At 39.1% G+C, this 23425-nt stretch overlaps 1 non-coding gene across 1 annotated transcript; it reads right to left on the bottom strand.

The window, feature by feature from the left end:
- Positions 1–23111: 23111 nt before the first annotated feature.
- LOC112725991 (small nucleolar RNA R71) lies at positions 23112–23219 on the bottom strand. Its single transcript, XR_003165066.1, has one exon. It is a non-coding gene; the product is annotated as a small nucleolar RNA R71 (small nucleolar RNA).
- Positions 23220–23425: the final 206 nt, after the last annotated feature.

The raw sequence follows: 23425 nt of genomic DNA, 5'->3' as shown, positions 1-23425 counted from the left end.
AAGATTCTAGATGACAGCTTTCTGTCATGCCATTTTTTTTATTTTTCTTTATAAAGCTTGGCATTTTCGAAAGCTGTGAATCTGAATTCCTCTAGCTCATTTAGCAGGAGCAATCATTTTTCTCCTGCTAATTTGGCATCAAAGTTTAGGAATCTGGTTGCCCAGTAGGCCTTATGTTCCAGTTCCACGGGCAAGTGGCATGCCTTACCATACACGAGTTGGTATGGAGAGGTTCCTATAGGGGTCTTGAATGCTGTTCTGTAAGCCCACAGAGCATCATCCAAGCTCCGTGCCCAATCCTTTCTACGGGTATTTACTGTCCGTTCCAGGATTCTCTTTAATTCTCTGTTAGAGACTTCAGCTTGCCCATTGGTTTGTGGATGATATGGAGTGGCCACCTTGTGGCGAATTCCATACCGAACCATGGCAGAGTAAAGCTGTTTATTGCAGAAGTGAGTGCCCCCATCACTGATTAACACTCTAGGGACACCAAACCTGCTAAAGATATGTTTCTGGAGGAACTTCAGCACTGTTTTAGTATCATTGGTGGGTGTGGCAATAGCCTCAACCCATTTTGATACATAGTCAACTGCCACCAGAATATAAGTGTTTGAATATGATGGTGGGAATGGTCCCATGAAGTCAATTCCCCATACGTCAAACAACTCAATTTCCAAGATTCCTTGTTGAGGCATGGCGTGACCATGAGGCAGATTACCAGCTCTTTGGCAACTGTCACAATTACGTACAAACTCTCGGGAATCTTTATAGAGTGTGGGCCAATAGAAGCCACATTGGAGGACCTTGGTGGCTGTTCGCTCACCTCTGAAATGGCCTCCATATTGAGATCCGTGGCAATGCCACAGGATCCTCTGTGCTTCTTCTCTAGGCACACACCTACGGATAATTCCGTCTGCACATCTCTTAAAGAGATAAGGTTCATCCCACAAGTAGTACTTTGCATCAGTAATTAATTTCTTCTTTTGTATCCTGTTGTACTCCTTGGGTATGAACCTTGCAGCTTTATAGTTTGCAATATCGGCAAACCATGGTGCTTCCTGAATGGTGAATAAATGCTCATCAGGAAACGTCTCAGAGATCTCAAGAGAAGGGAGGGACGTCCCTTCCACTGGCTCTATCCGGGACAGATGATCAGCCACTTGGTTCTCTATCCCTTTTTTGTCTCTTATTTCTATATCAAACTCTTGCAGAAGCAATACCCATCTGATGAGCCTGGGTTTTGAATCCTGCTTTGTGAGTAGATATTTAAGAGCAGCATGGTCAGTATACACAATCACTTTTGATCCTACTAAGTATGATCTGAACTTGTCAATGGCGTAAACCACTGCAAGTAGTTCTTTTTCTGTGGTTGTGTAATTTTTCTGGGCATCATTTAGAACGCGACTGGCATAATAAATGACATGCAGAAGCTTGTCATGCCTCTGTCCCAATACTGCACCAATGGCATGATCACTGGCATCACACATTAGCTCAAATGGTAATGTCCAGTCTGGTGCAGAAATGACTGGTGCTGTGACCAGCTTAGCTTTCAGCGTTTCAAACGCCTGCAGGCACTCTGTGTCAAACACAAATGGCGTGTCAGCAGCTAGCAGATTGCTTAGAGGTTTTGCAATTTTTGAAAAATCCTTTATAAACCTCCTATAGAATCCTGCATGCCCCAGAAAGCTTCTGATTGCCTTAACATTGGTAGGTGGTGGTAATTTTTCAATTACCTCTATTTTTGCTTGATCCACCTCTATTCCCTTGTTTGAGATTTTATGCCCAAGAACAATTCCTTCAGTCACCATGAAGTGACACTTTTCCCAGTTTAAAACTAGGTTGGTTTCTTGGCATCTTTTCAAAACAAGTTTCAGGTGATCAAGACAGGAGCTGAATGAGTCTCCATATACTAAGAAGTCATCCATGAAGACTTCCAGAAATTTTTCCACCATGTCAGAGAAAATAGAGAGCATGCATCTCTGGAAGGTTGCAGGCGCATTACATAGCCCAAATGGCATCCTTCTATAAGCAAACACTCCGGATGGACATGTGAATGTTGTTTTCTCTTGATCCTGGGGATCTACTGCAATCTGGTTATAGCCTGAGTAGCCATCCAAAAAGCAGTAATAATCATGACCTGCTAGTCTTTCTAGCATCTGGTCTATGAATGGTAAAGGAAAATGATCCTTTTTGGTGGCTGTATTGAGCCTTCTGTAGTCAATACACATGCGCCACCCTGTAACTGTTCTTGTAGGAATCAGTTCATTTTTTTCATTATGAATCTCTGTCATGCCTCCCTTTTTTGGGACGACTTGAACAGGGCTCACCCAGGGGCTATCAGAAATAGGATAAATAATCCCAGCCTCCAGTAATTTGGTGACCTCTTTCTGCACCACTTCCTTCATGGCTGGATTTAGCCGCCTCTGTGGTTGAACCACTGGTTTGGCATTATCCTCCAATAGGATTTTGTGCATGCATCTAGCTGGGCTTATACCCTTAAGGTCACCTATGGACCACCCAAGAGCTGTCTTGTGTGTCCTTAGCACATGAATAAGTGCTTCCTCTTCCTGTGAATTTAAAGCAGAGCTTATGATCACTGGAAAAGTGTCACCTTCTCCCAGAAATGCATATTTCAAGGATGATGGTAGTGGCTTGAGCTCGGGTTTAGGAGGTTTTTCCTCTTTCAGAAGAGAGTTCAGAGGCTCTTTCATGTCCCCTGAATCCTCCAAATCAGGCTGAACATCTTTAAAGATGTCTTCCAACTCTGATTCGAGACTCTCAGCCATGTTGATCTCTTCTACCAAAGAGTCAATGAGATCAACTTTCATGCAGTCTGTTGATGTGTCTGGATGCTGCATGGCTTTGACAGCGTTCAACTTAAACTCATCATCATTGACTCTCAGGGTTATTTCCCCCTGTTGGACGTCAATGAGGGATCGTCCAGTCGCTAGGAAGGGTCTTCCTAGAATGAGAGTAGCACTCTTGTGCTCCTCCATTTCCAGCACAACAAAGTCAGTGGGAAAGGCGAATGGCCCAACTCTGACAATCATGTCTTCCATCACGCCTGATGGGTATTTAGTAGAACCATCAGCAAGTTGGAGACATATTCGGGTTGGTTTAACTTCTTCAGTTAAACCAAGCTTTCTGATAGTGGATGCAGGTATTAAGTTGATGCTTGCCCCAAGATCGCATAAAGCTGTCTTGGTGCAATTACCTTCTAATATGCATGGTATCAGAAAACTCCCAGGGTCTTTAAGCTTTTCAGGAAAGCTTTTCAGAATGACTGCACTGCATTCTTCAGTGAGGAGAACTCTTTCTGTTTCTCTCCAATCCTTCTTATGACTCAAGATCTCTTTCATGAACTTGGCATAAGAAGGTATTTGCTCAAGTGCTTCTGCAAATGGAATCTTTATTTCAAGAGTCCTTAGATAATCTGCAAAGCGAGCAAATTGCTTATCCTGCTCCTCTTTCTGGAGTTTTTGAGGATAAGGTATCTTGGCTTTATATTCCTCAACCTTAGTGGTTAAAGAAGCCTTTTTAGAGGGGTTGTTATCAGCACTTGTGTGTGTCTGATCCCTCATTGGCAATTGAGTGCAGAGTCAGAAACTGGAGTGACGTTAGACGCCAGCTCACTGTTTGTTCCTGGCGCCTGAACGCCAGAAATGTGCCCATTTTAGGCGTTCAATGCTGGATTCTGCCCCATTTGGGCGTTCAACGCCAGATTCTTGCCCATTTCTGGCGTTGAACGCCAATCCTGCCTTGTTTCTGGCGCTGAACGCCAGTTTTGGGCATGGTCTGGGCGTTCAGCGCCAGCCTTCCACCCATTTTCTGGCGTTTTAGTGCTAGAATTATTTTTCCCTGGGCTCTTACTGTCCTCAGGTGAATCTTTGGTGGGTTGCTCATTTCTTGAATTTTTGATGCCTTGAGGTGGGGTATTTAATGTTTTCCCACTTCTTAATTGAACTGCTTGGCATTCTTCTGCTATTTGCCTTGATAGCTGCTGCTTTGTTTGCTTAAACTGTTCGTCCATATGTATATTAGCTATCCTTGTCTCTTGTAGCCTGTCCTTAAATTCAGCTAGCTGCTTTGTTAGAAAATCCAATTGCTGATTGAATTCAGCAGCTTGTTTTACAGTACTGAATTCAGCAGTTACTGTTTTAACCTCTTCATTCATGGAAGGGTTGCTGCTTAGGTACAGATGCTGATTCCTGGCAACTGTATCAATGAGCTCTTGAGCCTCTTCAATTGTCTTTCTCATGTGGATAGATCCACCAGCTGAGTAATCTAGAGACATCTGAGCTCCTTCTGCAAGCCCATAGTAGAAGATGTCTAATTGAACCCACTCTGAAAACATTTCAGAGGGGCATTTTCGTAGCATCTCTCTGTATCTCTCCCAGGCATCATAAAGAGATTCATTATCTCTTTGTTTAAAGCCCTGGATGTTCAGCCTTACTGTGTCATCCTTTTTGGAGGGAAATACTGATTCAGGAATTTTTCTGTCAGCTGTTTCCATGTTCTTATGCTAGTCTTAGGTTGGTTATTTAACCACCTTTTAGCTTGATCTTTTACAGCAAATGGAAACAGTAATAGTCTGTAGACATCCTGATCTATTTCCTTATCATGTACTGTGTCAGCAATTTGTAAAAATTGTGCTAGAAACTCTGTAGGTTCTTCCTGTGGAAGACCGGAATACTGGCAACTTTGCTGCACCATGATAATGAGCTGAGGATTCAACTCAAAGCTACTAACTCCAATGGAGGGTATGCAGATGCTACTCCCATATGAAGCAATAGAGGGGTTAGAATATGACCCCAGAGTCCTTCTGGACTGTTCATTTCCACTTATGTCCATGATGGATAAAGGGATATAACTTGGATTGATTTACCTTTTTATTTATTTTATTTTATAGAAAGAGGACAACTTAACCAAAAATAAAAATAACAAAAATTATGATTTTCGAAAAAGTGAGGAGAGAGAAAGTGGTTAGGAGATTTTGAAAAAGATATGATTTGGAAAAGATTTTAAATTTTTTTTTTATATATAATTTTCGAAAATTTGTTTTAAAAATGGAGAGAAAAGATAATTTTGAATTTAGTGAGGAGAGAGAAAAACAATAAGATAGCACAAGATTTAAAATTTTTAGATCTAATGCTCCTTGTTTTTGAAAGTTTTGGAGGGAAAACACCAAGGAACACCAAACTTAAAATTTTCAGAAAACCACCAAAATTTTCGAAAACCAAAGGGAAATCAACAAGAAAACACCAAACTTAAAGTTTGGCACAAAATTTAATAGAGAAAATATTTTTGAAAAAGGTTTTAAAAAATATGATAGCCAATTACCATGAACATAAACACCACGTTCTAACTAACTGAGCTATAAATTTAAAGTGTTTTAACAAGGGATAAATAATAAAAGACTCTAAACCAAAAAAAAAGAGAAATTTTTCCTAATCTAAGCAACAAAATAAACTGTTAGTTGTCCAAACACGAACAATCCCTGGCAACAGCGCCAAAAACTTGGTGCACAAATTGTGAATCACACTTTTCACAACTCGTACCACTGACCAGCAAGTGCACTGGGTCGTCCAAGTAATACCTCACGTGAGTAAGGGTCGAATCCCACGGAGATTGTTGGTTTGAAGCAATCTATGGTTATCTTGTAAATCTTAGTCAGGAAGTCAATTATGTTTATCAGTTGAATTGCAAATAAACAATAGAGCATGGATTAAAGGTTACTTGTTATGCAGTAGTGGAGGCAAACGTTGGTGCAAACGTAGCTCATCTAACCCATCAATCATGGGTGCTCTTCCATGTTCTTTCTTGCCAAAATGTAGCCAACGTTTGACCTCACATTTGAGGCAAACGTTGGCTCAAACGTTGCAGTGCCCAGGAGTGCTATTTCTCTTCTTTTTGGCGCCAACGTTTGACCTCGCGTTTGAGGCAAACGTTGGCGCAAACGCTGGCTCCTTCCCCTGTTTCTTCTTCAACCAACGTTTGCCTCAACGTTTGAGGCAAACATTGGCGCAAACGTTAGCTCAAACGTTGATCCCTCTTTTCAAGCCCATTCTTGCAACCTTCCTCCAAGCTTTATTCCACCTATCATCAATCAACAATTGTATCAAAGCTATGCCATAATCATGAGAGTTATTCTTATTCTTGTCATATGAGCAATTATGGCACAAAAACTCATGAAAATGCATCAATTTATCCATGGTTGATTGAATCAAAGGAAACATGAAATTCAACCCAATTGGCTTACTTATGGCTTAAGAAAGTGCATAAAACTAAATGAAAACAAAGGAAAAAGACTAGTGAAACTAGGCTAAGATGACTTGTCATCAAGGCGTCCTTCGCGAAATTGTGTTGGGTGTCTTAGAGGGGATCTTGTGCGCTGCTGGAAAGTAGTCGCGGCAGCATCCCCTCCGGGCTCGGCCTCGCGGCCTGTTCCACTTTGGACCAGTACGAAGTCCATGGAACTTCCCCACAGACGGCGCCAATGTTTGGTAGGTCGGGTACCGGACGGATCGGGTGAATATCCTGATCAACAAAGGGGAAGTCGTCTAGTTGTACGTCTCTGGGTTGGAGTAGGCGAGGTCCCGAGCTCTTCAGATGTGAAAGGGGGGTGTCACCTACAAAGACACTCCGACACTCTAGTCAGTCAAGTGTGCAGGTGAAAAGGGGGTGGTTGGTATGTGACGTACCTTGGGGAAAGGGTAGATCCTTCCCCATTTATACCGTGTCAGAGGTGGGCCCTGCAGGGACAGGCCCACCTTCTTCGAGGCCTCCCTTGCACAGCTGTGGCGAAGCTGTCAGGGACGCGTGTTAGGGACGTGTGTCCGGGTCGAGGTCTGAGCGTCTCGCCCCCAACCGTTCAGGTCGGGTGTTTCTCGGGTCGGGCCAGCCCGTAAACTGCTTGGGCCAGGCCGTAACAGAAGGTAACTTAGGAATTCTTGAGTTGCTAATGTCCAAGTGATTGATAGTTGGTAGCCATTGACTCTAGCTCTCATTAATTTAATTAGTGAATAGCTAGGACTTATGGACTTGGATTGATACAACTCATTTGACTTTCCTTTACTTGTTAGAGGATGACTTAATGGGATTGATCCTTGCAATTATCATGTTGTGGTTAGTGATAAGGATAGAGAGCCTTGACCAGGAAACCTTGCCAAGACCTTTTTGTTATTTGATTTCCATTACAATTTACTTTTCTTGTTTCTTATCCAAAACCCCAAAATATACATGTCCATAGCCAATAACAAGAACATTACCCTGCAATTCCTTTGAGAGACAACCTGAGGTTTAAATACTTCGGTTATTAGAATAACTAGGGGTTTGTTACTTGTGACAATCAAATTTTTGTATGAAAGTGTTATTTGTTGGTTTAGAAACTATACTTGCAACGAGATTTCATTTGTGAAATTCTTTACCACACAAAAATTCCATTCATCAAAATGGCGCCGTTTCCGGAGAATGGCGATGGTGTTAGGTTATTGGTTATTGTATATATGTGAATATTGTGAATAGTTTTATTTTTGGATTGCTTGTTAGTTTTTTGCTAGTTTTAGGACTTTGTTGCATTCTTTCTTATTAGCTTTTGTTTCTTATTTTCTCTTTTCACTATGAATTCTCACTTTGGCTATGAGTTTGGTTCTAACTATGTTGTAGGAAATAAGGACTACAATGAGGATGTGTATCAAGGATGGGACAATCAAAGGTGGGAGGAGCCATATGCATATGATCAATCTTCATGGCAACAACCTCCACCAATAGACTATGAACAAGAGCCATTCTATAATGCACACCAATCAAATGGCTATGGTGAATTCCCTTGTGACTTTCAAGAACCACCACCATATGCCTACGAACCATACCCTCAACATAGCCATCCACCACACTCACAAGCCTCATTTCACCAAACACCTCCATATGACCCAAATCCATATCCATCCTACCAACCACCTTTTGAACCATATGAGCCATACATGGAACCACCATTCCAATATCAATACTCCCAAGAACCACCTCAATATACACCACCATACCCTTACCAAGAACAACCACCTTCCTATTATGAACCCTTTCTCCAAGACAATGAACCCTTTTATCCACTCCAATCCTCAATGGATGAAACCCTTGGCCTTATAATTCAAGGGCAAGGAGAAATGCAAAGGAAGACACTAGAATTTGTGGCTACCTTGACCGAGGTAGTAAGCCAATTAGCCTCCCAATGCTTGAGTACTCAAAGCACTCCCATGGTCACATGTGGAGAATCAATCGAAGAGTATAGCATGAAGGAGAGATTGGAAACTTCGGTGGAGAAGGAGGAATGCTATGTTGTGTTAGAGTAATTGGAGGAGCCTATAATCATTGAAGAAAAGGAAGAAGTGGTTGAAGACTTAGGAGATACGGAACCTCCTTGGGAACCTAGAGTTGAAGAGAACCTCTCCAAGAAGATTGAATTTGATATTGAGGACGAGAGTGCACAACCTCCAAAACAATTTTTGAATGAAGACTTGGAGTGAATGAAGCAAGAATTGAGTTCCCGTGGTGATGATGATCATGCATCCAATCCTCTTAGTGGTGAATCCTTTGAACATGAAGAACCTTCTCCCAATAACATAGAAGGCAATGTGGAGGTAGATTTTTCTCATCCTCTCATTTATGATTTGAGTGATGGAGAAGAGTTAGATGAAAATGATGAACAAAGGATTGAAAATGAAGAAGTTTGTGAAGAGGTGGAGGTTGACAAGGAAGACCACAAGGGAGTAGAGCTTGTAAGGATATTGGAGACACCTCTCCCCAAGCCATCACCATCTATTCTCTCATTCAAGTGGGTAAACCTCTTATCTCTAAGCTTCATTATCCCACTTGAATATAGTTTGCTTAAGACGGATGGTCAATTTAGAAATATTTGTGGCTTTAAGAGCAAGAGAGAGATGGTTAGTGGTTGGCATTGTAAAGCAAGGCTCATCATGGTGACATGTTCAAAGCTTAATAGAAAGGGTTGGTATAGTGCTAGATTGCATGGGTCTAGGAGAAGTTTGGTCGCTTAAATGAGAATTCTACGGTCGTACCACCCGGATGGACTAATAATGATGATCAACTTCAAGACGGGTGTGAAAATAAAGTGTGGGATCCCGGATTACAAGACGAGGATCAACTTTGGAAGCCCCAAGCTTGTGAAGAACCCCATCAAGACTTGGTGCAACTCATGAGAAATCTTGGGACACAATGGAGAACCAAGCATTGGTGGGAGTTCCAAGAAGAATTTAAGCACAAGCCACCTTGAGAGGAGCTCCCCATAAGTCCAACTTAAGGACAATAAAACAAATGTGCTAAGTGGGAGACACCCCACTATGGTAAAATCTTTCCTTTTTCTCTTTTGTACATATTGGTAGAATTAGTTTAAATTCATGTTTAGATTAGTTTGTTGAGTTGGTTTGGTAGTTTAGTATGTTAAATAAGGTTTTATGGTGTTTTGATAGCTGTTTGGAGGTTTGGTATGCTTGGTTTGGTTCAAAAACAGAAAAATTTTGAAAAAAAAAAAGAGCACCATCCACGCGTACGTGCACCTCACGCGTACGTGTGCCTCAAGCGTTCTCTCCCATCCACACGGACGCATCCCTCACGCGTACGCGTGGATACCAGATTTTCACCTCCCAGCTAAGGACCCGAGAGTTATGCGAACACTGCGCGCGCATTGTGCCTGAGGCACAAACCAACTGATGCGTACGCGTACACGACGCGTACGCGCCACTCTCGCCATAACCCATCGACGCGCGTGCGGCATGCACGCGTATGCGTGGGTGTTCTTCCTTCACTACACTTCTTTTCTTTTCCTCTTTCCATTTCTTTCCTTCTCCTTTCTTCTTCTCTTCTCCTATCCCTCATCCAACACTACTAAACACCATCTATAACCATTCCTTTTAGTTAGTTAGTTGTCTAGTTAGTTTTATTTTTGTTTACTTTTTGTTTTAATAATAAGTGTTGGATTATTAATTTTGTTTACCATTAATTGCTGCTGAGTACTAAAAAGAATGTTATCTTAACATCATTGTGTTTATAATCTTTGTTGGATTCCTTGATTGAGGTTATATTCTGCTACTTGGTTTTAAGTTCTTCATGCTTACCTTTCGAGAATACCGAGTGATGAGAATTGCCTTCAAGCTTGTAACTCTTCTTGAATTGCATGATTTGGCCACCATGTAATTGGAATCATTTTCCTCGAGTAGGGAATTTCTTGATGGTTGATGTTGTGCATTCATCTTAATACATTGTGTTTCATGATTATATGCACCCATATGTTTAGGGCTTGAATGCTTTCATGCTCCTTCATTGCTTGTTTGGTTGTTTAACCCACAAGTTTAAAGCATCTCAAGCGCACTAGGATGAGTGAACTGCATGCTTCTTTTGTGACATCGCTTCCTATGATAGTGTGTGTTCTAAAAGGCGCCTAATTTAAGATCCACACACCTATCTTTCATTAATGTCACACTAATTCACTCACTCAATTCTAGTGATTTATCTCATTCCAACAAGTTACGCTTCGTTGCTTTTGTATTTTCTTATCTTACGGTGTTATTTTCTACTTTTCATGAATGATGCACCACAAGCAACAACAGAAATGACGGAAAGAACACGCAGCAAACCGGTTGACCCACCAGCTGAAGGTGGCAATCCGGAGAGTCACCGTACCCCCTTGCTCATCTTTGAATGCACCAAGGACGGTGGAAACTTTTAAGTGTGGGGAGGTTGTCCAACCATTCGGCGTTCTTGGGTGACAAGTTTCTAATCCCAAAACTCTTGCATTTCATTTTAGGTCTTTTAGGATTTTTTTTGTTGCATTTTCTTATTTTTGCATGTATACATAATAAGCTTAGTCAAAATAATAAAATTTTTCGAGAAATTATCTATAGGGCACCAATTGATTTGAGTAAAATCTTTCATTGAATTTCCTTGAATTGTATATACATTGCGGAACATGTTTTGAGCTAAGAACACAAGCTTGTGAGATTTGAGCCTAATGGTGTGGTTACATCTTATAACCACTTATTTTCCCTTCTTGTGTGCATTATTCTCTTTCTATGATTGTAATCTTTGATTTGTTTGATTCTTTATGTCTATTATTTTGTGTAGACATGCATTTATATGATTGAGGCCATTATTTCATTTAGCTCACTTACCCAAAGAGCCTTACCTTTTATCTTCCATTGTTAGCCAAAATTGAGCCTACGATTAACCCACTTGTTCTTAATTTTAGCACACTACAAGCCTTGAAGCGGAAAATAATAAATGTCCTTAATTTGGATTTTTGATTAGCTTAGGCTAGTATGAATGTGTAACATTCAAGTGTGGGAAAACTTGGGACATTGGTTGAATAAAAGGGTAATTTTGTTTTTTGTTGAAAATATTGGGAATTGGGTGCATGCTCATGTATTAATCAAATGTTAGACCTTATGCATTGATGTTCTTGTATATAGAAAAAAAAGGAGGAAAAAACAAAAGAAGAAAGAAAAAAATATGGAAAAGAAAAGAAAAAATAGAAAGAAAAGAAAAAGAAAAAGAAAGAAATAAAAAGGGGACAAAATGCCCCAAAGTAAAGTTCAATAAGAATCAATGCATAAGTGTTGTGAAATGAAAAGGAAATGCATAAGTGTGTGAAAAAGTGAAAAATTGGTAGTTAGGTTAGTTTGGAATTGTATAGGATGTCATAGGTTAGGTGGAAAGTTTAAGCTTATCAAATATTCAAATTCTAGTCCACCTAACCGTATATGACCCTACCTTGACCCTAACCCCATTACAACCTTGAGAAAGACCTCATGATAATTGTATACATGCTTTGAATATTTGTTGATTGTTAGATGAAGAACAAATCTTGGAAAGCATGAAATAGAGGAGAATTAAGTGAATCAACCTTAAACACTTGAGCGAATAAAGTGCAAACACATCCAGTGAGGGTTCGATTGCTCAATTATATGTTTTCACCTATGATCATCTCTTTTCATGCAATTTTGTAAAAATATTTAATAACTCAATTCAATTGTGGTTTGGCATGGTTGTTAATACCTTTAGCCCTTGTGCTTATATATGTTTTCTTGGGAATTGATTTATTTTGACCAAGCAATTGTATTCATGTAGATAGTTGCATATAGGTGGATTGCATTTAGTTAGTTTACATTGAATAAATGTTGATACCCTTTGCTTTCTCTTGGTTCTAGCATGAGGACATGCTAGGTTTAAGTGTGGGGAGGTTGATAAACCCCATTTTTAGGATTTATCTTGTGCTTAATTTGGAGGATTTTATGACATTTTACCCACATTTATTCAATGAAATAGCATGGTTTCATGATTGTCTCCTAATTTGTGCTTAAGTGTGAAAACATGCTTTTTAGGCCCTTAATTGCCAATTTTGATTCACCTTTGATTCCACTAGATGCCTTGATGTGTGTGTTAGTGATTTCAGGTTGAAAAGGCTAGGAATGGATCAAAGGAATGGAGAAAAAAGCATGCAAAGTGGAGAAATCATGGAAAAGTAAGGATTTGGGATGAGATCAACGACGCGCATGCGCAGCAGACGCGCACGCATGAAATGATGAGGTCGCATGGCGACGCGTACGCGCACATGATGTGTGCGCGTGGATGGAAAATTGTCAAGCGACGCGTATGCGTGACGTGCGCGTACGCGTCGATATTCGCACGTGACCCACTTAAAGTGAATCCGCTGGGGACAATTTCTGGGCTTCCCAGGCCCAAATTCAACCCATCTCTGATGCTATTTAACCCAAGGAATGAAGGAGAATCACAAGTCTGGACACACTAGTTTAGTTTTAGTTTAACTTTTAGAGGGAAAGTTAGTTTTAGAGAGAGAAGCTCTCACTTCTCTCTAGAATTAGGATTAGGTTAGATCTAGATTAGAATCTCTTAGGTCTAGGTTAAGTTCATGCTTTGATTTACTTTTCCCTTTGTAATTCTTCTTCTTCTACCTCTCTTCTCTCTAGTTTAGCATTTAATTCATGTAATTCTCTACTTTTATGTTGATGCTTTTTTGTTTCTTCTATTTCTCTTTTGATGCAATTTATGATTCATGTTCCTTTATTGTTGAATTGCTTTACTTTTCTTTTATGCCTTCCATGTGTTTGATGAAATGCTTGGTTGGATTCTAGTATAGATTTTTCTTCTCTTGGCCTAGGTAGAGTAATTAGTGACTCTTGAGTTGTCTAATGCATTTGTTGATTGAGGATTAGAAGTTGCTAGTTGATTTGAATGCCTCTAAAGCTAATCTTTCCTTAGGAGTTGATTAGGACTTGAGGAATCAAATTGATTTATCCACTTGACTTTCCTCCATGGTTAGAGGTTAACTAAGTGGGAGCAATGGACAATTTGATGTCACAATTGAAGAGGATAACTAGGATAGGACTTCTAGTTCTCATACCTTGCCAAGAGCCTTTCTAGTTGTTAGTTTATTTCTTTTGCCATTTACATTTCTTGACTATTATCTCAAAAACCCCAAACATACCTCATAACCAATAACAAGAACACTTTATTGCAATTCCTAGGGAGAACGACCCGAGGTTTAAATACTTCGGTTTATAATTTTAGGGGTTTGTACTTGTGACAAATAATCTTTTGTATGAAAGGATTATTTGTTGGTTTAGAAACTATACTTGCCACGAGATTTCATTTGAAAATTCTAAACCACACAAAAATCCAATCATCAGGTGGAAGGGGCTTCAACTCCATTTTCTGCTCATGGCTAGGCACTTGGTCTTCTAGAGCCATTGGTGGTGGCAAGGTATCTTCAGTAAGCTCAGAGGGTTTCCCCACACTTGCACCTTGCTCCATGTACATCTCTTCTACTTCTTCTTGGTGAATTGCAGCTATAGTTTCATCAATGATGTCGCACTAGAAGACGGAATGATCTTCTGGGGGTGCTTCATAGCTTCATCCAGGTTGAAGCTCACTGCTCTACCATCTATCTCAAAAGAGTAAGTTCCTAAGAAGGCATCCAATTTGAACCTTGAAGTCTTCAGAAATAGCCTTTCAAGAAGGATAGACGATGGTCTTCTTGAGTCATTAGGGGGTATTTCCAAAATATAAAAGTCAATAAGAAATGTGAGCCCCTTAATGCTCACCAGCACGTCCTAAGCAACTCTAACCACTGATATTATACTTTTATCTACCAAAACAAAATGTACTGCCGACCTTTTTAAGGGAGGGAGCCTCAAGGTATCATATATAGATAATGGCATAATACTCACACACGCAACTAAATCACACATGCAGTTAGAAAATTTTACACCCTCAATAGTAATAGTAACCATGCATAGACCCGGATCACTACATTTTTCCGGTACAGCACCCATTAAAGCAGAAATAGAGCTACCTAGTGGAATAGTTTCTAACTCATGTATTTTATCTTTATTCATGCATAAATCTTTTAGAAACTTAGCATATTTAGGTACCTGGCGAATGGCATCAAAAAGGGAAATAGTTGCCTCAACCTTTTTGAAGATCTCCACTATCTTGGGGTCGAGCTCCATCTACTTTCTGGATTTCCTAGCAAGGTGTGGAAATGGAATGGGAATGGCTTCTCTTGTAACTTCATCTTCTTTTGGCACTCCATTCCTTGGTTGAGCTACTTCTTCTTCAACCATATATTGTGCTTCCTCCTCTTCTTCAACATCCTCTACCTCAACAATGTCTTCAGTTTGAATGTCTTCATTTGAGCATGGCTCCTCATGACTCCTCTCTTGCAGTGTGGTTTCGGACCTCAAAGTAATGGCATTGATTCCACATTTGGGGTTGGGTAAAAGTTGAGAAGGAATTGCACTAGAGCTTGAAGGTTGATTGTTAGGGGTAGATAATGAATCCATCCGAGAGATGAGCGCTTGTAAAGTAGCGTTCAGACCATTTATAGTAGAGTTAAGTGTATTCTGAATGTCTTGTTGTCCTTGCACAAGAGAGCGAAGCATCACATCATTAGAAGAGGAAGGGGGTAAATGTTTTGAGGGGCCTGCTGTTGGTTGTTCTGAGGCGCTTTGGACTGCCTTTGGTGAGGTGTTCGGTAAGGCTAGTTTTGGTTCTGCTGTCTGTTGTTGTTGTTGTTCCACCTCTAATTTTCACCGTTGTCTCTGCCTCCTCGGTTATAGTTGTCCCTCCATCCTTGGTTGGAATTATCTCTCCACCCCTGGTTGGAATTGTCTCTCCAGCCTTGGTTGGAGTTATCTTGCTAACCTTGATTGTAGTTTTCACCTTGGTTATAATTGCCGTCTTGTTGATAATATCCTTGATTCGGGCGGTCATAGAAATTATGGGTAGCTGCCAAGGTGTTGTCTTCTTGTTGGAGCCGCGGACACTCATCAGTGTAATGAGTATGGCAGGCACATATTCCGCACACTCTCTGAGGAACCAACTGTTGACACTGTTGTTGTGGGGGAGGCTGAGGTTGTTGTTGATTCAGCTGTAGCTGCTTCAGTATGTTGGTCATCTCTCCCAGAGTCTGTGTGAGAGCAGCAGTCTCACTACTAGAGGAAACCTCCGCAATAGCCTTGGGATGGTTGTTCCTGTGCCTGACATTCCGTGTAGACTCAGCTAGATCGATGATCAGTTGCCACGCTTCTGTCATCGTCTTGTACTTCTTTAGAGAGTCATTACTCGCAGCATCTAGTGTAGTCTTGTCTTGAGGCTTCATGCTTTGTGTGAAGTAGCTAATCAACACCAACTGGTCAATCTTGTGGTGGGGGCATGAGTCTAGGAGATTCCTAAAGCGTTCCCAATACTCATAAAGAGTCTCTGATTCTCCTTGAATAATGCAAAAAATTTTTTTCCTCAATCTATCTGTAACTTCAGCTGAAAAATACTTGTCCGGGAATTCCCTTTTGAGAAGATCCCAATTAGTAACAACTCCCTTGCCTTCCCCTCAAGAGAAAACGGAAAGGCATATAGCCAAATAGTAGTTTCATCTGCACCATGATGCCTAGCAGTTGAACAGGCTGTCTAAAAATCTCTGAGGTGCCTTATAGGATCTTGAGCAGGTAAGCCATAAAACTTGGGTATTAGGTTGATCAGTGCAGTCTTTAGTTCAAAATCTGCAGACAGATTTGGATGACGCACTTGATACGGTTGTAGTGTAAAGTCTAGAGCTCCTGCTTCCTGGAGAGTAATCCTTCTAGGCTCCGCCATATTACCTGCACATAAATCAACAGAATCAGTAGAAGATGAGCTTGTTTCTTCCTCAAATGGCGCTTCAGATTCGCTCTCAGATAAGACTGGTGAATTAGTAGTAACCATTTCACCACCCTCAGAGGCTAACCAACGCTGAGCTCGCCTAATACGTGAAATAGTCTTTCAATTTCAGGATCAAACGCGGCTAAGCTCGGATCAAGTAGTGAACGCGTCATTCAATGAAAGAAACATACAGCTCATGGTAATTAAATAAAATAAAATACGCAAATATGTAAAATTAAAAATATTTACACCAACTAACCAATAATTTAGCACACTATTGCAACTCCCCGGCAACGGCGCCAAAATTTGACGTGCGTAAAATTGCCGATTAAGAATTTATAGTGAAAATAGTGTTGCAAGCACAGTTCTTAACCGACGAAAATTCCGCTTATCAATTTAAAAAGGGTTGTCACAAATTAAGAATAAAATACTGGGAGTAGAATTCCCAGGTCGTCTCCCAACGAGTTGACAAAAGAGTGCTATTTTATCAGTGAGGAATTTTTCCGAGAAATTTTAGAGTTGGAGAACGGGAAATTAAAATAATTATGAATTAAAGCAATGAAAATTAACAAGAGAATTTATATAATCAAAATAAAAGCCTTAACCGGGAGAAGATTAATCGGAAGTTCTATCCTTGTTAGATTTTCTCAAGTATGATAGTAAGAGGTTGTTGTTTTTACTTAGTTAACCCTTACTGAATAAAGGAAAGTCAAGCAATTGAGCCAACTCCAATTCACAAGTCCTAATCCTCTCCTATGGAAGGATTAGCGTTAGTGAATAGAGAGTTGGCCAACAACTTCATATTAAAATCAATATTTGAGTATTCCAACTCAAGGGTCTCTTTTTAATCAACTCCCAAGTCAAGTTAGGAGTCTACTCCATTAACATGAATGCCATTTTCATAAACGATAAAAGGGAATAAAAAGAAGACATGGAAATTCAAATAAAGTAATAACAGAAAATTAATTAAAGATAAAAATAATTCTTTGCATTAATAAATTCCAAAACCATAAACATCCATATCTGAATAGAGTTAATGGGTAATTAAAAGAGTAAGAGAATAAGGAAACAAACTAGAATAATGGAAACTTCAACGGAGGTAGTAACTCTTCTCAATATCCAAATCAAAAGCAATAAAATCTAAAACTATGAATATGAAGAAGCCTAGAGGAAGTAGTAGTTTCTCTCTAAGATTCAAACTAAAAACTAAAACTATCTGAATGAGAATGTGTGTTGAGTCTCTGCCTGTCCCCTGGCTCTAGTCTGTGTTTCTGGGCCAAAAATTGGGCTCAAACTCAGTCCAAAATCGCCGCCAGTGTCTTCTGCGATTTCTGCACGTGGCACATGTCACGCGTACGCGTCAGTCACGCGTACGCGTCAAGTACGCGCACGCGTCGCCATGCAAATTTGCTTTTCGCGCGCACGCTAGTCATCTCCTTAGTTTCTTGTGTTCCTTCCATTTTTGCAAGCATCCTTTCCATCCTCTAAGCCATTCCTGCCCTATAAAGCCTTAAAATACTTAACACATAGATCACGGCATCGAATGGTATAAAAGGACATTAAATTACACAATTTAAAGGCGTAGGAAGCAAGTTTTCAGTCATAGAACAGAATTAGGAAGGAATTGTAAAATCATGCAAATTGTATGAATAAGTGTGTAAAGACTTGATAAAAATCACTCAATTTAGCACAAGATAAACCATAAAATAGTGGTTTATCAATGCCCTCTGTTCGCAGTGCCAGCACGCCTTGTGCGCGCGCATTCCCTTGTTTTCTGCGACCTGTGCGTGCGCACGTACCTGTGTGTATGCACACATGCTCTTTTTCGCACTCTTTGTGCGGACGCACAGACGTGTGCATCCGCTCGCCAACTTGCTTCCCTTCTGCTAGGAGCGTTGGCACAGCCTGTGCGTATGAACCCCTGCCCTCTTATGCTTCTGTGCGCGCGCACGAACTTGTGTGCGCACGCACACATGACCCTTTCCCAAAAAAAGAAAAACTCCTGTGCGTGTGCATAGCTTTGTGCGCACGCACAACCTTCAACACCCCCTTTGCTCGCAACACACGCACCCCTTGTGTGTGGGATCACCTCCCTCTTTTCCCTTCTGTGCGTCCGCACACGCCTCTGTGCATGCGCACAGACCCTTATGCCCTTTCTGTTTGCAACGCCCGCACGTTGTTGTGCGCGCGCACAACCGCATTTTCCACCTAGTGTGCGTACGCACACCCCTGTGTGTACACACGCCCCTGTTTTCACCCACTTTACTCCTTCTCTTCTTTTCTCTTCTACCCCACTCTTCTCTTGCTTGCCTTCTGCTCTACTTGTTCTACTTTGTTTTGTTTGTATTTCATTTTTATTTTGGTAATTATATTAATTTCTTAGTTGTTTATTAATTAAATAAGTTGCAAGTATTTACTTGATGTTGATTGGGTTGCTTCTTGTTTAAGTTTTGGTGATGAATTTGTGCACTGAGCATTAAAGCCTTCTTTAATTGCCTAATTGAATTGTTAGTTTGATTCATATGTTGTCATGACCATATGCATTAAACTTTATCCTTGTTCGGCATTATGAATTGTGCACTTTTACTTTAGTGAATTGAGTTGAGCTATTTATTCATCATGGTTTAAGTGAATATAATCACATAACAAGGTATTTGTTCCTTGTTAATGCTTTGCATTTTTTGAGTCGACTTGACTTGATTCTTATCAAGACTTGTCACTTTTTCTAACAAGCACCTTATACATGTGATTATTTCATTATTCCTAAGAATGAATAAGTAGTCTTTTTTCATCATTGAATTGGTTATTGTTAGTTGTGCTATTTTCTATTAATTTTGTACTTTCACTTGCACAATTTCAATATCCAATAGCTCAAATACTCAATTCACTTTGGTTGTGGTTACCTAGGTTGTTTGTACTTTAAGTTTTTCTTATCTATTATTTGCAACCTAGGACTACTTAATTGAGGAACATGATATTTATTTTGCTTTTGTGGTTATTGTTTTAATTGATCAATGTGTTGTGTTCTAAATTGTGTGCGCATTTAGAATACACATATTGCCTTTTATCATACCAGACACATCTTACCTTTCCTCAATTGTTGTTTCTTTGTCAACGAGCAACCGGAACCCCTGGAGCCCACCGGCTGAAGGTGGAGTCTCATAGTCCTTCATCCCCCGGATCATGTGCATGCACGGAGGACCGTGCACAATTTAAGTGTGGGGGAGGATCGCCAACTTCAAGGGGGGTAAAATTCTTCTCTTACACACTCTGCAATATTCTTTTTTGTTCTTTTCTCTTCAATTTTTGCAATTTTGTTCTTATTTGCACTTTGTTTGATTTGGTTTGTTTGTATATATCTCTTTAGTGCTTATAACTTTATTTTAGTAACTTTTTGCATGTTGCATGTTAGATTGAATAAGTTTGGTAAAAACTATCTGCACTTAGTTACTCATTTTCTGTAAACCCTAGTTACTAGTTTAGTATAAAAACTACTTTTAGGAATTTATTTTATATCTTTGGACGTTTAGTCCTTAGACCTTAGTCTTTTAACCATATTATGTTCTCATAGACCAATGTACACGTTTGGAGGCTGGCCTCATGGCCATGCCTAGACCTTTCACTTATGTATTTTCAACGGTGGAGTTTCTACACCCCATAGATTAAGGTGTGGAGCTCTGCTGTTCTTCATGAATTAATGTAATTACTACTGTTTTCTATTCAATTCACGCCTACTTCTTCTCCAAGATATACTCTCGTACTTAATTCAGTTAAGTCAGAATGAAAGGGTGACCCGTGACAATCACCCAATCTTTGTTACTCGCTTAGCCAAGGTCGCGTGCCTGACAACCATAAAGCGATCTACACGATGTTCAACGTAGTCATTAGATGATAGCTGGAGTATATTCTCTTGGGTTTCTAATTTAAGATTATAACCTTCGTGGTATAGGCTAGAATTATTGGCAGCCATTCCTGGGATCCGAAAAGTCTAAACCTTGTCTGTGGTATTCCGAGTAGGATCCAGGATCCGGAAAGTCTAAACCTTGTATGTGGTATTCCGAGTAGGATCTAGGAAGGGATGACTGTGACGAGCTTTAAACCTGCGAATGTGGGGCACAAGTGACAGTGTGCAAAAGGACAATGGTCCTATTCCGACGCTAGCGGGAACCGACAGATGATTAGCCGTGCAGTGACAGCGCATATGGATTTGTTTTTATTCGAGAGGATCATACAGCTTGCCATGGAAGGAAGTAACGCATGGTTGGAAGAAAGCAGTAGGAAAGCAGAAGTTCAAAAGCAACAAAGCATCTCCAGACGCTTATCTGAAATTCCCACCAATGAATTACATAAGTATCTTTATTTTATTTTCTATTTTATTTATATTTTAATTATCAAAACCCCATAAACATTTGAATCCGCCTGACTGAGATTTACAAGGATGACCATAGCTTGCTTCAAGCCTACAATCTCCGTGGGATCGACCCTTACTCACGTAAGGTTTATTACTTGGACGACCCAGTGCACTTGCTAGTTAATTGTGCAGAGTTGTGAAAAAGAGTTGATATTACGATCGTGCGTACCAAGCTGTTGGCGCAGTTGAGATCACAATTTCGTGCACCAAGTTTTTGGCGCCGTTGCCGGGGATTGTTCGAGTTTGGACAACTGACGGTTCATCTTGTTGCTCAGATTAGGTAATTTTATTTTATTTTTAAAGCTTTTTTATTTTCGAAAAAAATTTTCAAAATAAAAATTTCTCTATGTTCTTCAGAATTTTTAAGAATGAATTTTAGAGTTTCAGATGATGCTTTTATCATCACAAGAGCTAGTTGATTCCCATCGATTTGGCTGTTGTATGTAATGTCCTGCTGAAGCTTGGCTAGCCATGTCTAATCTTTTTAGACTGAAGCTTTAGACTAACATTGCATGATTCCTGGAATTATCATTAAAAATTTTGAATTTCTTATTTTTCTTTTTCCAAACAATTTTCGAAAAATACAAAAAAAAATTAATAAAACCATAAAAACCAAAAAGAATTTTGTGTTTCTTGTTTGAGTCTAGTGCCAAATTTAAATTTTGGTGTCAATTGCATCTTTTGAATTCTCTTTTATTTTTCGAAAAACACATGCATTGAGTTCTTGCATTTTTGAATTATTAGTGTCTATAGAATAAAAATTTTTTAAGTTTGGTGTCTTGCATGTTTTTCTTTTCTTAAAAATTTTCAAAAATATGTTCTTGATGTTCATCATGATCTTCAAAGCGTTTTTGGTGTTCATCTTGACATTCAAAGTGTTCTTGCATGTATTATTAGTTTTGATCTTAAATTTTTATGTTTTGCATCATTTAGTTGTTTTTCTCTCTCCTCATTAAAAATTCAAAAATAAAAAAATATCTTTCCCTTATTTTACTCATAATTTTCGAAAGTTTGATTTGATTTAGTCATAAAGTTTTAAAATTTAGTTGTTTCTTAATAGTCAAGTCAAAATTTTTAATTTAAAAATCCTATCTTTTCAAAACTTTTTCAAATATCAAATCTTTTTCAATTTCCTTCTTAATATTTTCAAAAATTTTAAAATTTGATTTTCAAAATCTTTTACTTATTTTTATTTCATAATTTTCGAAATTAATGCTAGCAATTAATGTTTAGATTCAAAAAAATTTTCAAGTTGTTACTTGCCTATTAAGAAGGATCAATCTTTAACTTCTAAAATCATATCTTTTAGTTTCTTATTAGTCAAGTAATCAACTTTAATTTCAAAAATCAAATCTTTTTAATTTTCTTTTCAAATCCTTTTGAAAACAAATTTCAATCATATCTTTTTCAAAACTTAATTTCAAATTCTTTTATAACTTCTTATCTTTTCAAAATTGATTTTCAAATCTTTTTCAATTAACTACTTGACTTTTTGTTTGATTTTAAAAGTTTACTATTTCAATCATATCTTTTTTAAAACCACCTAACTACTTTTCTCTCTCTAATTTTCGAAAATCACTAACTTTTTCAAAAATCTCTTTTTATTTAATTAATTCATTCAGTTTTTAAATTTTATTTTATCTCTTCTCTTAAATTTCAAATACTAACTAATAATTAAAATAAAAACAAAAATATTTTCCTTTTATTTTAATTTAAATTTTGAATTCTCTCCCTCTCATCTCTTTCTATTTATTTATTTATCTACTAACACCTCTCTTCTTTTTAAAAATTTGAACCCTCTCCCTCTCTCTGTGTTCGAATTCTTCATCTTCTCCCTTCTTCATTCTACTCTTCTATTCTTCCACTCCCATAAAGGAATCTCTATACTATGACATACAGGATTCCTAATCTTTTCTGTTCTCTTCTTTTTCATATGAGCAGGATCAAGGATAAGAACATTCTTGTTGAAGCTGACCTGGAACCTGAAAGGACTCTAAAGAGGAAGCTACGAGAAGCTAAAGCACAACACTCTGGAGAGGATCTGACAGAATTTTTCGAAAAAGAAGAAGAGATGGCCGAACCCAACAACAATGGTGGAGATGCAAGGAAGATGCTTGGTGACTTTATTGTACCCTCTTCTGACTTCTGTGGAATGAGCATCTCAATTCCTGCAATTAGAGCAAACAACTTTGAGCTTAAGCCTCAATTAGTTTTTCTAATGCAGCAGAATTGCAAGTTTCATGGACTTCTATTGGAAGATCCTCATCAATTCTTAGCTGAATTCTTGCAAATCTGTGACACTGTTAAGACCAATGGGGTTAATTCTGAGGTCTACAGACTTATTCTTTTTCCCTTTGCTGTAAGAGATAGAGCTAGGACATGGTTGGACTCACAACCTAAAGATAGCTTGAACTCTTGGGAAAAATTGGTCAATGCCTTCTTGGCCAAATTCTTTCCACCTCAAAAGTTGAGCAAACTTAGAATGGAAGTCCAAACCTTTAGACAGAAGGAAGGTGAATCCCTCTATGAAGCTTGGGAAAGATACAAGCAATTGATCAGAAAGTGTCCTTTTGACATGTTTTCAGAATGGAGCATCATATGTATATTCTATGATGGTCTGTCTGAATTGTCCAAGATGTCATTGGATCACTCTGCTGGAAGATCTCTTCATCTGAAGAAGACGACTGCAGAAGCCCAGGAACTCATTGAAATGGTTACAAATAACCAGTTCATGTACACTTTTGAAAGGAATCTTGTGAATAATGGGACAATTCAAAAGAAATGAGT

The sequence above is a fragment of the Arachis hypogaea genome, chromosome 11 (genome assembly GCF_003086295.3).
Source record: "Arachis hypogaea cultivar Tifrunner chromosome 11, arahy.Tifrunner.gnm2.J5K5, whole genome shotgun sequence".
In the NCBI taxonomy this organism is placed as follows: domain Eukaryota; kingdom Viridiplantae; phylum Streptophyta; class Magnoliopsida; order Fabales; family Fabaceae; genus Arachis; species Arachis hypogaea.
Note: the sequence above shows the minus strand (reverse complement) of the source record. Positions and strands in the feature narration are given on the sequence as shown.